Genomic DNA, 14,084 nt, shown 5'->3' on the forward strand with positions numbered 1-14,084 from the left:
GTATAAATAACCCCTGAAAGTACTGAGAAGGGGTTGTTGAGTAGTAGTTTTGTTGAAGTGTAGTTAGATTTACTTTTCACACTATCTCTTCCATCTCTTGTATTTTTCTCTTCATCTTCTCTTTGATTTGCTAAAAGGAATTTCATTTTGATGCTAGTGTTCAATCATCTTGGGAAAGAGATTGAATGCAAAATGGGTTTCATGGGAACCTTGGAAAAGGATACATGAAACCATGCTTGAAATCCCTTCTCACACTTGAGTAGATCTGGGTTTTGGTGATTGGATATGGTGACATATAATCCACCCTCTATTTGGATCTATGAGGATGTGTTGTATAATCACGGACCAAGAATATCTCTCTTCATGGGCAATTAGACCAAAGAATTGGATGATTATCAAGGTTTGAGAGATTGAGTCATGATAAACCACTATTTTATGGTTTATATTGTATTTAATTGAATAGTTTTATCAAGCTTTTCACCCACTTATTAATAGGATTTGCATGACTTTACAATTCCTTCCTAGTTTAGTTCTATGATTGAAAACATGCTTCTTTGGTCTTAATTTAGCTAATCTTAATCTTCTCTTATTACCATTCGATTCCTTGATCTGTGTGTTAAGTGTTTCAGGCTTCATAGGGCAGGAATGGCTTAGAAAATAAAGATGAAGCATGCAAAAATGGAAGGAACACAAGGAATTGAGGAGATGACCAGCGAGAAGTCACGCGGTCGCATGGCTCACGTGACCGCGCGAAATGGAAGAAATCAGAGTGACGTGTTCGCGTGCCTGACGCGACCGCGCGGACTGGAAGCTGCACGAATGACGCGAATGCGTGGACGACACGCACGCGTGGTACGAAAAACGCTGAGTGATGCGATCACGTGGACAATGCGGTCGTGTGACGTGCACGATCTACAGAATTACAGAAGTCGCTAGCAGAGATTCTAGGCCGCATTTCAACCCAGTTTTCGGCCCAGAAACACAGATTAAAATCGAAGAACATGCAGAGACTCAAGAAATCAATTCATATTAGATCATAATACAATTTTAGGTTTTAGATGTAGTTTTTAGAGAGAGAAGTTCTCTCCTCTCTCTTAGGATTTAGGATTAGGATTTCAACTTCTTCATCACAGGTTCAATGTTCCTTTAATTTATTTTCTACCTTTATTTATTACTTTAGTTGATTATTTGATGTTGCCAATTTGGCTTATGGATTTCTATGTTCAATCTAACTTTCTATTTAATACAATTCGAGGTATTTCAGATTTATGATTGCTTTCCTTTATTTATATAGATAATTTAGATTTTCTACCTTTGGCTCTGGTTGATTAATTGGTGACTCTTGAGTTATCAAACTCATTGTTGACTGAAAATTGGAATTCTTCAAGAATTAATTCGAGTTCCAATAACTTTAGCCTTTCCCAAGGAAAGACTAGGACCTGAGGAATCAAAATTAATTCATCCACTTGACTTACCTTCATATTTAGAGGTTGACTTAGTGGGAGAAAAATCCAATTCTCATCACAATTGATAAGGATAACTGGGATAGGACTTCCAGTTCTCATACCTTGCCAAGAGCTTTACTAGTTTTTATTTTGACGACTTGTTATTTTATATTACTTGTTCAACCCTTTTGAAAACCCCAAAATATATCTTTGCATAACCAATAATAAGAACATACCTCCCTGTAATTCCTTGAGAAGACGACCCGAGGTTTAAATACTCGGTTATCAATTTTAAAGTGGTTTGTTACTTGTGATCACCAAAACGTTTGTACGAAAAGATTTTCTGTTGGTTTAGAATCTATACTCACAATGCGACTATATTTTTACAAAATTCTTTACTAGCGAAAATTCTAACGTCAAGTCACCAAGGGATTGAGGCTCAATCAATCATGATTGCCAAGTGGTCAATGAGTTGCATGATTGAAGATGAGATGAGCTGGATTTAATCCAAAGAGAACAACATCTCCTGATCTCAAGGAATTCTCCCTATTCTTATCTTCCACATTCTTTATAGCTTTCTTTACATTCTGTTAATCCCCATTCCCATTTACAATTAAGCCAACTATGTTTCTACACTTTACATTCTTGCCATTTCCTTTTCTGCATCTTATTGCTTCTCTTCACTTTTGAGTCATTTACATTCTTGCTTATTTACAATTCTGCAATCACACTCTATATTACTCAGCTTGACTAATTTACCTATTGATTAAAATTGCTCAAATCTACCAATCTCTATGGATACAATCCCATTCCACTGTGGGTTATTACTTGACGACAATTTTGGTGTGCTTACCAAAAGAACGGATTCATCATTTTTGTATAGGGAGTGAATTCCAGTCATCAACAATATCATAGATTTGAAAAAATTCAGCTAGGAACTGATGTGGATTTTCTAGTGGAAGTCCATGAAATTTGTAATTCTGTTGCATTAGAGAGACTAATTGAGGCTTTAGCTAAAAGTTTGTTGCTCTAATTACTAGTATAGAGATGCATCTTCCATAGAAGTTAGAAGTTGGTTTGGTGTAGTCACCAAGAACTTTTCTTGCATCTCCTCTATTCTTAGGCTTGGCTGCCATGTTTTTCAGCTTCTTATTATAAAATCTCTGTGAGGTTTCTTTCAGAGTTTTGTGCTTTAGCTTATTGTAAACACCTCCTTAGAGTCCTCTTAGGTTTAGGGTCAGTTTAAAGAGAGGTTCTTTATTCATGTTCCTGCTCATAAACAAGAAAAGGAAACAAGAAAAGAAAAAGAATGGGAGTTTCTATGTCAGAGTATAGAGAACTCCCAGTTAGATATGAAGAAGAAAGAAGAATAAGGGTAGGGATATGAGAGAGAGAATTTGAAAACAGAGAGGGGGAGAAGAGTAGCACTATTTCAAAAATAAAGAAGAATGAGATTTTAAAATTAAAATATTCTTGTTTTATTTTTATTTTATTCATGCAGTTCGAAAAGCAGGAAGGAAATTAAAAGCTAATTAACTAAAAAGATTTGAAAAATGAAAGATGATTTTCGAAAAAAGAAGAGAGAAGAATTTGTTAGGAATTTTCGAAAAACAAGAAAGAGAAAACAAATAACTAATTAAGAAAGATTTGAAAATAAGATAAGATAAAAGATTTGAAAAAGATTTGATTTTGAATTTTGAAATTGAAACAAGATAAGATGAAGATTTGAAAATCAAATTTGAAAAGATTTAAAATTAAAATTTATAAGAAGGTAAGATAGAAAAGGTTTTAAAATTAAAAAGAAGATAAGTTAGGTGAGTTTTAAAATTTGAAAAGAGAAAGATAAGATAAGGAAGTTAAGAAAGATAAGTTTTAAATTAAAAAGATTTGAAATCAAAATAAAAAGATAGTTTTTAATTCAAAAAGATTTGAAATTCAAATTTTAAAATAAAGATAAGATAGGTAAGAATCAAATTTTAAAAGAAAAGATTTTAAAAAGAGATGATTTTAAGATTTAAATCTTGACTTGACTAACAAGAAAACACCTAATTTAAAATTTTTGAAATCAACTATGCAAGATTTTCAAAAATTAAAGAAAGATAAGAAAAGATATTTAAAATTTTGATTTTTGAATTTAATAATGAAAGAGAAAAACAACAAAAAATTTTTAGATCAAAGGACACTGAGTTTTGAAAATTTTAAAGAAAAACACCTAAAGACACCAAACTTAAAATTTTAAAGATCAAAACAAGAAGAAAAACAATAACAACTTGAAGATCAAGAAGGCGCCAAGAACAAAACTCAAAAAATTCAAAGCAATTAGAGAACACACAATGGACACCAAACTTAAGATTTGACATTAGACTCAAACAAAAGACACTATTTTTGAAATTTTTTTGAAAAAAAGACAAGAAAATTCTAAAATTTGACAAAAATGAGAACAAAAGGCTCAAACAAAAGATAAAGATTGATAAAGAAAAGAAAAAATTTTTTGAAAGATTTTTGAAAAGAAAATAAAAGACTCAAACAAAAACAAAACTAAACCTAAGAAAAATACCTAATCTAAGCAACAAGATAATCCGTTAGTTTGTTCAAACATAAAAAATCACCGGCAACGACGCCAAAAACTTGGTGTGCGGAATTTAACTTCGCACAACTGAACCAGCAAGTGCACTGGGTCGTCCAAGTAATACCTGAGGTGAGTCAGGCGGAGATTGTCGGCTTGGATCAAACAGTGATTATCTTGTAAATCTTAGTCAGGCGGATATAAAGAAGTTTGTTGTTGAAAGTGCATAAAAACAAAATGAAGATGACGTTACTCAGTGGTTGTGAATTCAATGGTAAGAAGATGGTTAAGGCTTTAGAGATGCTTTATTCTTCTGGATCAATCCTTTCTTATTGTCTACTCCAACTGTGAATGATTTCTTCTATGGCAAGCTGTATGTGATCAATGCCGGTTGAGAGGCCGCCAATCTTCCTCCAGGTTGAACATCAGGTTTAGTGCGCATCCAGTCTAGCCTTTACCACAAAGACTCTAATGTTCCCAAACCTCGGCTGAACTGATGTCCCAAGAAATCCCCAGGGAAGTCGTGGATTAGCCGTCTAAGAGATGTATAATCAAGCTTGTGGTTCAATGATCTCTGGTGAAAGACTCACTCTAAACCCATGTTGAATGGAGATAACTTATGACGGTTCATTTCATTCATAGGGTTGAAGAATGAAGATACATCTTAGAATATAATCAAACACGAATTTAAATAGAACAGTAGTGCTTTTATTAATCCATGAAACTCAGCAGAGCTCCTAACCTTAACCTAGGAGGTTTAGTGGCTCATACTGTACAAAAGAACAATACAATTTGAAAATATGGCATAAGATTCCAAGGTGGTCAAAGATACTAAACAAGGATAATCTTCTCCTATATATACTAATCTAATAACTAAGGATTACAGAAATATGATAAGCTTAGGCATGTAATGCGAAAATCCACTTCCGGGGCCCACTTGGTGAGTGTTTGGGCTGAGCGAAGGGTGTCTCCACGTGCTAGTAGGCTCCTTGGGCATTGAATGCCCACTTTGGACTCCACTTTGGGCGTTGGACGCCAGCTGCTCCCTTCTCCCTTTTGGGCGTCCAACACCAGAAAAGGGGGTAGATAGCTGGCGTTGAACACCAGTTTTAGGCCTTCATTTCCAAAAAAAGTATAAAATATTATATATTTCTGAAAATTTCTAGATGTTAGCTTTCCAACGCCGTTGAGAATGCTCCATTTGGACTTCTGCAGCTCCAGAAATGCTTGCTTAAATGCACAGAGGTCAGATCCTAACAACATCTGCTATGCTTTCCTTGCCTCTGAATCAGACTTTGTCAAAACTCTCAGATTTCAGCTAGAAAATACCTGAAATTACCATAAAATATAACAACTCATAGTAGAATCCAAAAATGTGAATTTTACATTAAAACCTATGAAAATATAATAAAACTTAAATAAAATATAACAAAAACTATATGAAAATGATGTCAAAAAGCGTATAAAATATCTGCTCATCACTACTAACATGTTTTCTAAACTCAGTTGCATCAACTCTATCTCTTTAGCTTCATGAATAGACTTTGGAAAGTATTTCTTATAAAACTCTTCCTTGAAATATTCCCAAAAAATCCCCCTCGTATCTTGCCGCCACAACCTCTACACTCCATGCCACTAGTGCTCAGCCTCTCCTTCTAACATATATGTTGCAAACTGAACGAACTGTACTTCAGATACCTGTTGTGCCCTCAACGACTTCTCTATTCCCCAAAACTAGTTGTCTGCCTCGGTTGCCACAAGCATCCATTTGAACTTAGGCGGGTTCACCTTCAGGAAAGTCGCCAGAGTCATCGGCTTGTCATTGTTCTTCACACTTCCAATGATGTTACCGTTCTCTGCACGTACCCCACTGCTAGACCCATTATGCTCGTCGTTCCTATCCCCCTAAACAGTCAATTGCTCGAAAAGTAGCAGTTGCCATTTCATGCATAGCCTTATCCACAATGTTTACTGCAGTCAGAAAGGCATCGGGTTCTTGTGTTAGAATTTCTCTCGAAACCTCACTTCGTCTACTGCGACCTCATTTCCGTGTAGCCATCTAGACCCTGTTCACACCCAACCATCAATATAAAAGTGATCAATCTTAACATCTCAAGTTTAAGTGTGAATAGTTCCTAAAATGGATACACAATGACAGTCATGCAATCTATATCACAAGGACATCCTATAAGCATGCGACACAGTACAGAGTATGCAATCAAGCATGATTCAGTCCATTCCTCAGGCTTTAACAGGAACGAATTGCTCTAATACCAAATTGTAACGACCTAATTTTCAGTATGGCATGCTCATACTGAAACATCGAGTACCAACTTGAAACTACACCAACACTATTATTAAAAATATCAAGCCTGTAATCAAGTTAACAGACCTGATTTTTACGAAAAAAACTTCCTTAAAAAAAATTAAAATTGCAACTAAAATGATAAATAGATATATATACAAACATGATAATAAACTATAATATATATATATATATATATATATATACATACAGCACCTAAAAGATGAAAAGTTAGTTACTCCCTCACTGTTATATACATATACAACTCAAAACATCTCCGAGGTCTGGCCCATTGGTGCACGAAATTGAAAATCACAATTCTTGACAATTCCGCACAACTAACCAGCAAGTGCACTGGGTCGTCCAAGTAATACCTTACGTGAGTAAGGGTCGATCCCACGGAGATTATTGGTTTGAAGCAATCTATGTTTATTTTATTAATCTTAGTCAGGATGTCAATAAGGTTATTTGGATTTAATTGTAAGAAGTAAAAGTGTTTGGAATAAGTAATTGTTACTTTATTAATGAAGAACATGTTGGGGTTTTGGAGATGCTTTGTCCTCTGACTTCAACTCTTCCTTGAAATCCTTTTCCACACGCAAGGCTCCTTCCATAGCAAGCTGTATGAAGGGTGTCACCATTGTCAGTGGCTACCTCCCATCCTCTCAGTGAAAATGGTCCAGATGCTCTGTCACAGCACGGCTAATCAGCTGTTGGTTCTCGATCATGTTGGAATAGGATCCATTGACCCTTTTGCGTTTGTCATCACGCCCAGCAATCGCGAGTTTGAAGCTCGTCACAGCCATTCAATCCTTGAATCCTACTCGGAATATCACAGACAAGGTTTAGACTTTCCGGATCCTCAAGAGTGGCCGCCATCAATTCTAGCTTATACCACGAAGATTCTGATTAAGGAATCTAAGAGAAGCTCATTCAGTCTGATGTAGAACGGAGGTGGTTGTCAGGCACACGTTCATGGATCTGAGGAAGGTGATGAGTGTCACAGATCATCACCTTCTTCATGTTTAAGCACGAATGAACATCTTAGATTGGAACAAGCGTGTTTAAATGGAAAACAAAGGTAATTGTATTAATTCATCGAGACGCTGCAGAGCTCCTCACCCTCAACAATGGAGTTTAGAGACTCATGCTACCAAAAGGTACAAATTTTTTATCTAAAAATGTCATGAGGTACAGATTTAATCTCTAAAAGTTGTTTAAATAGTAAACTAGTAACCTAGGTTTACAAAAAATGAGTAAACTATGATAGATGGTACAGAAATCCACTTCTGGGGCCCACTTGGTGTGTGCTGGGGCTGAAACTTAAGCTTCTCACGTGCCTGGGGCTGTTTTGGGCGTTCAACGCCAGGTTGTAACCTGTTCTGACGTTGAACTCCAACTTGTAACCTGTTTCTGGCGCTGGACGCCAGACAGCAGCATGATACTGGCGTTGAACGCCAGTTTACGTCGTCTATCTTCGCGCAAAGTATGGACTATTATATATTGCTAGAAAGCCCTGGATGTCTACTTTCCAACGCCATTGAGAGCGCGCCAATTGGACTCCTGTAGCTCCAGAAAATACATTTCGAGTGCAGGGAGGTCAGGATCCAACAACATCAACAGTCCTTTTTCAGCCTAACTCAGATTTTTGCTCAGCTCCCTCAATTTCAGCCAGAAAATACCTGAAATCACAGAAAAATACACAAACTCATAGTAAAGTCTAGAAATATGATTTTTTCCTAAGAAATAATAATATTTTACTAAAAACTAATTAAAACATACTAAAATCTACATGAAATTACCCCCAAAAAGCGTATAAAATATCCGCTCATCACAATACCAAACTTAAACTGTTGCTTGTCCCCAAGCAACTAGATGAACAAAATAGGATAAAAAGAATTTAAGGAGTAATAAAATCTCCGAGTTTTAAGTGAAGCTCAGATTCTAAATTAGATGAGCGGGGCTAGTAGCTTTTTGTTTCTGAATAGTTTTGGCATCTCACTTTATCCTTTGAAATTCAAAATGATTGGCATCCATAGGAACTCAGAATTCAGATAGTATTATTGATTTTCCTAGTGTAGTATGTTGATTCTTGAACACAGTTACTTTATGAGTCTTGGCCGTGGCCCTAAGCACTTTGTTTTCCAGTATTACCACCGGATACATAAATGCCACAGACACATGACTAGGTGAACCTTTTCAGATTGTGACTCAGCTTTGCTAAAGTCCCCAGTTAGAGGTGTCCAGAGCTCTTAAGCACACTCTTTTTGCTTTGGATCACGACTTTAACCACTCAGTCTCAAGCTTTTCACTTGGACCTGCATGCCACAAGCACATGGTTAGGGACAGCTTGATTTAGCCGCTTAGGCCTGGAATTACTTCCTTGGGCCCTCCTATCCACTGATGCTCAAAGCCTTGGATCCTTTTCACCCTTGCCTTTTGGTTTTAAGGGCTATTGGCTTTTTCTTTTTCTTGATCCAATGATTTCTTGCAAAAGTTTTTTTTTCACTGCTTTTTCTTGCTTCAATAATCAAATTCATGATTTTTCAGATCATCAATAACATTTCTCTTTTTCATCATTCTTTCAAGAGCCAACAATCTTAACATTCATAAACAACAAGATCAAAAATATGTACTGTTCAAGCATTCATTCAGAAGACAAAAAGTATTGCCTCCACATATAAATAATTAGAATTTTTCCTATTAAGAACTCGAAAAAATTATTGCCTCTTTATTCTAAAAATCTACTATTTTATTCATGTTTGATGATGATGAGAAAAATAAATTATAACTTAATTGAAAATAAAATCAAAATAGATATGCTAATTACTACTACTCCTATATAACTTCTAAAGTAAAATCCTATAATAATACTATCACAGAGTTAAAGCTAGAATTAGAACTTAACAACCTGTATTTTGGGAAGTGGATGTTCCTCTAGTCTGTGGGATGCTTGGTCCTTCAAGAATTAATTTCTGACGCTTCAGTTCCTTCAGTTCACATCCTTGCTCTTCCTGTTCCCTTAGGTGCCATGATCTTAATGAGTTTTAGCTCAGTGATCATGGCAAATCACACCAAACTTAGAGGTTTGCTTGTCCTCAAGCAAAAGAAAGGATAGGAGAGGAATAGAGGGAGAGGCAATTTCGAAATCCAAAAGATATGATGAGTTGAAAAATATTTTAAAAAGATTTGGATTGGAAAAAGATTTGTGTTTATGAATTAAGATACATTTGATATTTTTTAAAAAAAGGATTTTAGAAATTAAGGTTTTTAGAAATTAGGATTAAAATTTTTGGAATTGAAGGATGATATTTTGAAACATGTTTATGCAAGAAATCATGAATTGAAACATAAAAATTAGAAAATTTGTGAAGAAAAACAAAATTTACCTCCTCCCCACCATCCTGGCATTAAACGCCCAAATGCTGCTTGTTTTGGGCGTTTAACGCCCAATTGTTGCTTCTCCTGGGCGTTCAACGCCCAGCTGTTGCTTCTTTCTGGCATTGAACACCAGGAAGTCCTTTGTCACTGGGCGTTTTTCTGAACGCCCAGGACGCTATCAATCTGGCATTAAACACCCAGAAGGTGCTTCTTTCTGGCGTTCAACGCCCAGAAGATGCTCCTTTCTGGCGTTTAACGCCCAGATGGCTACCCTTACTGGCGTTGAACGCCCAGTGGGTGCTTCTTTTGGGCGTTCAACGCCCAAAACGTTTCTTACTGGCTTTTTCATGCCAGTGAGCTTCCAAATTTCCCTATAACTCTGTGAATTCAATCAATTGCTATTTTACCTTTTGAAGATACTCTGACATATACCTGTAAAAATCAATTAATTAGAAAAAATGAATAAAATTAAATTTTGTGAATGGCTGGGTTGCCTCCCAGCAAGCGCTTCTTTAATGTCGTTAGCTGGACTATTACTGAGCTTTTAATTAAGTCTCAGTTTTGAGCATTCTTGCTCAAAATTGCTTTCAAGATAATGTTTAACTCTCTGTCCATGAACAATGAACTTTTTGTTAGATTCATTATCCTGAAGCTCTACGTATCCATATGGTGATACACTTGTAATCACATATGGACCTCTCCACCGGGATTTTAATTTCCCGGGGAATAATTTGAGCCTAGAATTAAATAGCAGAACTTTCTGCCCCGGCTCAAAGACTCTGGATGATAATTTCTTATCATGCCATCTTTTCGCTTTCTCTTTGTAAATTTTTGCATTTTTGAAAGCATTGAGTCTAAATTCCTCTAGCTCATTTAACTGGAGCAATCATTTTTCTCCAGCTAACTTGGCATCAAGGTTTAGGATTCTGGTTGCCCAGTAGGCCTTGTGTTCCAGTTCCACTGGCAAGTGACATGCCTTTCCATACACAAGCTGGTATGGGGAGGTCCCTATAGGGGTCTTGAATGCTGTTCTGTATGCCCACAGAGCATCATCCAAGCTTCTTGCCCAATCCCTTCTACGGTTAATTACAGTCCGTTCCAGGATTCTTTTGAGTTCTCTATTTGAGACTTCAGCTTGCCCATTAGTCTGTGGATGGTATGCAGTAGCTACCCTGTGGCTAACTCCATAACGAACCAAAGCAGAGTAAAGCTGTTTATTGTAGAAATGAGTGCCCCCATCACTGATTAATACTCTAGGGGTACTAAATCTGCTGAAGATGTGTTTCTGGAGGAATTTTAACACTGTTTTAGTGTCATTAGTGGGTGTTGCAATAGCCTCCACCCATTTGGATACATAATCCACTGCCACCAGAATATAAGTGTTTGAGTATGATGGTGGAAAAGGTCCCATAAAGTCAATACCCCATACATCAAACAACTCAATCTCTAAGATTCCTTGTTGAGGCATGGCATAACTGTTAGGCAGATTACCAGATCTTTGGCAATTGTCATAATTAAGTACGAACACTCGGGAATCTTTATAGAGAGTAGGCCAGTAGAAGCCACATTGGAGAACTCTTGTGGCTGTTCGCTCACTTCCAAAATGTCCTCCATACTGGGATCCATGGCAGTGCCATAGGATCTTCTGCGCTTCTTCTTTAGGCACACATCTACGGATTACTCCGTCTGCACATCTCTTAAAGAGATACAGCTCATCCCAAAGATAATACTTTGCATCCGTGATCAGCTTCTTTGATTGCTGCCTACTGTATTCTTTGGGTATGAATCTCACTGCCTTGTAGTTTGCAATGTCTGCAAACCATGGCACTTCCTGGATGGAAAAGATTTGCTCATCCGGAAAGCTTTCAGAGATCTCAGTAAGAGGGAAGGATGCCCCTTCTACTGGTTCTATTCGGGACAGGTGATCTGCTACCTGATTCTCTGTCCCTCTTCTGTCTCTTATTTCTATATCAAACTCTTCTAGAAGCAACACCCATCTTATAAGTCTGGGTTTTGAATCCTGCTTTGTGAGTAGATATTTAAGAGCAGCATGATCAGTGTACACAATCACTTTTGATCCTACTAAATAGGATCTGAATTTGTCAATGGCGTAAACCACTGCAAGTAGCTCTTTTTCTGTGGTTGTGTAGTTCTTCTGTGTGTCATTTAGAACACGGCTGGCATAGTAAATGACGTGCAGAAGCTTGTCATGCCTTTGTCCCAACACTGCACCAATGGCATGGTCACTGGCATCACACATTAGTTCAAATGGCAATGTCCAGTTTGGTGCAGAGATGATTGGTGCTGTGACCAATTTAGCTTTCAGAGTCTCAAATGCCTGCAGACACTCCTTATCAAAGACAAATGGCGTGTCAGCAGCTAGCAGGTTACTTAGAGGTTTGGCGATTTTTGAAAAATCCTTTATAAACCTCCTATAGAATCCTGCATGCCCCAGAAAGCTTCTGATTGCCTTAACATTGGCAGGTGGTGGTAATTTTTTAATTACCTCTACCTTAGCTTGATCCACCTCTATTCCTTTGTTCGAAATTTTGTGCCCAAGGACAATTCCTTCAGTTACCATAAAGTGACATTTTCCCAGTTTAAAACCAGGTTAGTCTCTTGGCATCTCTTTAGAACAAGTGCTAGATGGTCAAGACAGGAGCTGAATGAGTCTCCAAATACTGAAAAGTCATCCATGAAGACTTCCAGAAATTTTTCCACCATATCAGAGAAAATTGAGAGCATGCACCTCTGAAAGGTTGCAGGTGCATTGCACAAACCAAATGGCATCCTTCTGTATGCAAATACTCCAGATGGACATGTGAATGCCGTTTTCTCTTGATCCTGGGGATCCACTACAATTTGATTATAACCTGAATATCCATCCAGGAAGCAGTAGTATTCATGACCTGCTAGTCTTTCTAGCATCTGGTCTATGAATGGTAAAGGAAAATGATCCTTTCTGGTGGCTGTATTGAGCCTTCTATAATCAATACACATACGCCACCCTGTAACTGTTCTTGTAGGAACCAGTTCATTTTTTTCATTGTGAACCACTGTCATGCCACCTTTCTTAGGGACAACTTGGATAGGGCTTACCCAGGGGCTGTCAGAAATAGGATAAATAATCCCAGCCTCTAGTAATTTAGTGACCTCCTTCTGCACCACTTCCTTCATGGCTGGATTCAGCCGCCTTTGTGGTTGGACCACTGGTTTGGCGTCACCCTCCAATAGGATCTTGTGCATGCATCTAGCTGGGCTAATGCCTTTAAGATCACTGATGGACCACCCAAGAGCTGTCTTGTGTGTCCTTAGCACTTGAATTAGTGCTTCCTCTTCCTGTGGCTCTAAGGTAGAGCTTATGATTACAGGAAAGGTATCATATTCTCCCAGAAATGCATATTTCAGGGATGGTGGTAATGGTTTGAGCTCGGGTTTGGGAGGTTTCTCCTCTTCCTGAGGGATTTTCAGAGGTTCTATTATTCTCTCTGATTCCTCCAAATCAGGCTGAACATCTTCAAAGATGTCATCTAGCTCTGATTCGAGACTCTCAGCCATATTGACCTCTCTTACCAGAGAGTCAATGATATCAACACTCATGCAGTCATTTGGGGTGTCTGGATGTTGCATGGCTTTGACAACATTCAACTTGAACTCCTCCTCATTGACTCCCAGGGTTACTTCCCCTTTTTGGACGTCAATGAGGGTTCGGCCAGTTTCCAGGAAAGGTCTTCCTAGAATGAGAGTTACACTCTTGTGCTCCTCCATTTCCAGCACCACAAAATCAGTAGGAAAGGCAAATGGCCCAACCTTGACAATCATGTCTTCAATCACGCCTGATGGGTATTTAATGGAGCCATCAGCAAGTTGAAGACATATCCGGGTTGGTTTGACTTCTTCAGTCAAACCAAGCTTTGTGATAATAGATGCAGGTATTAGGTTGATACTTATCCCAAGATCACATAGAGCTTGCTTGGTACAATTACCCTCTAATGTGCATGGTATCATAAAGCTCTCGGGATCTTTAAGCTTCTCAGGTAAGCTTTTCAGAATGACTGTACTGCATTCTTCAGTGAGGTAAACTTTTTCAGTTTCCCTCCAATCTTTCTTATTACTTAAGATCTCTTTCATGAACTTAGCATAAGAGGGTATTTGCTCAAGTGCTTCTGCAAACGGAATCTTTATTTCAAGAGTCTTGAGATAGTCTGCAAAGCGGGCAAATTGCTTTTCCTATTCCGCTTGGCGGAGTTTTTGAGGATAAGGCATTTTGGCTTTGTATTCCTCAACCTTAGTTGCTGCAGGTTTATTACCTGTAGAAGTGGGTTGGGAAGCCTTTTTAGAAGGGTTGTTATCAGCACTTGTATGTGACTGATCTCCCACTGGCGTT

The sequence above is a fragment of the Arachis hypogaea genome, chromosome 9 (genome assembly GCF_003086295.3).
Source record: "Arachis hypogaea cultivar Tifrunner chromosome 9, arahy.Tifrunner.gnm2.J5K5, whole genome shotgun sequence".
Taxonomy (NCBI): Eukaryota; Viridiplantae; Streptophyta; class Magnoliopsida; order Fabales; family Fabaceae; genus Arachis; species Arachis hypogaea.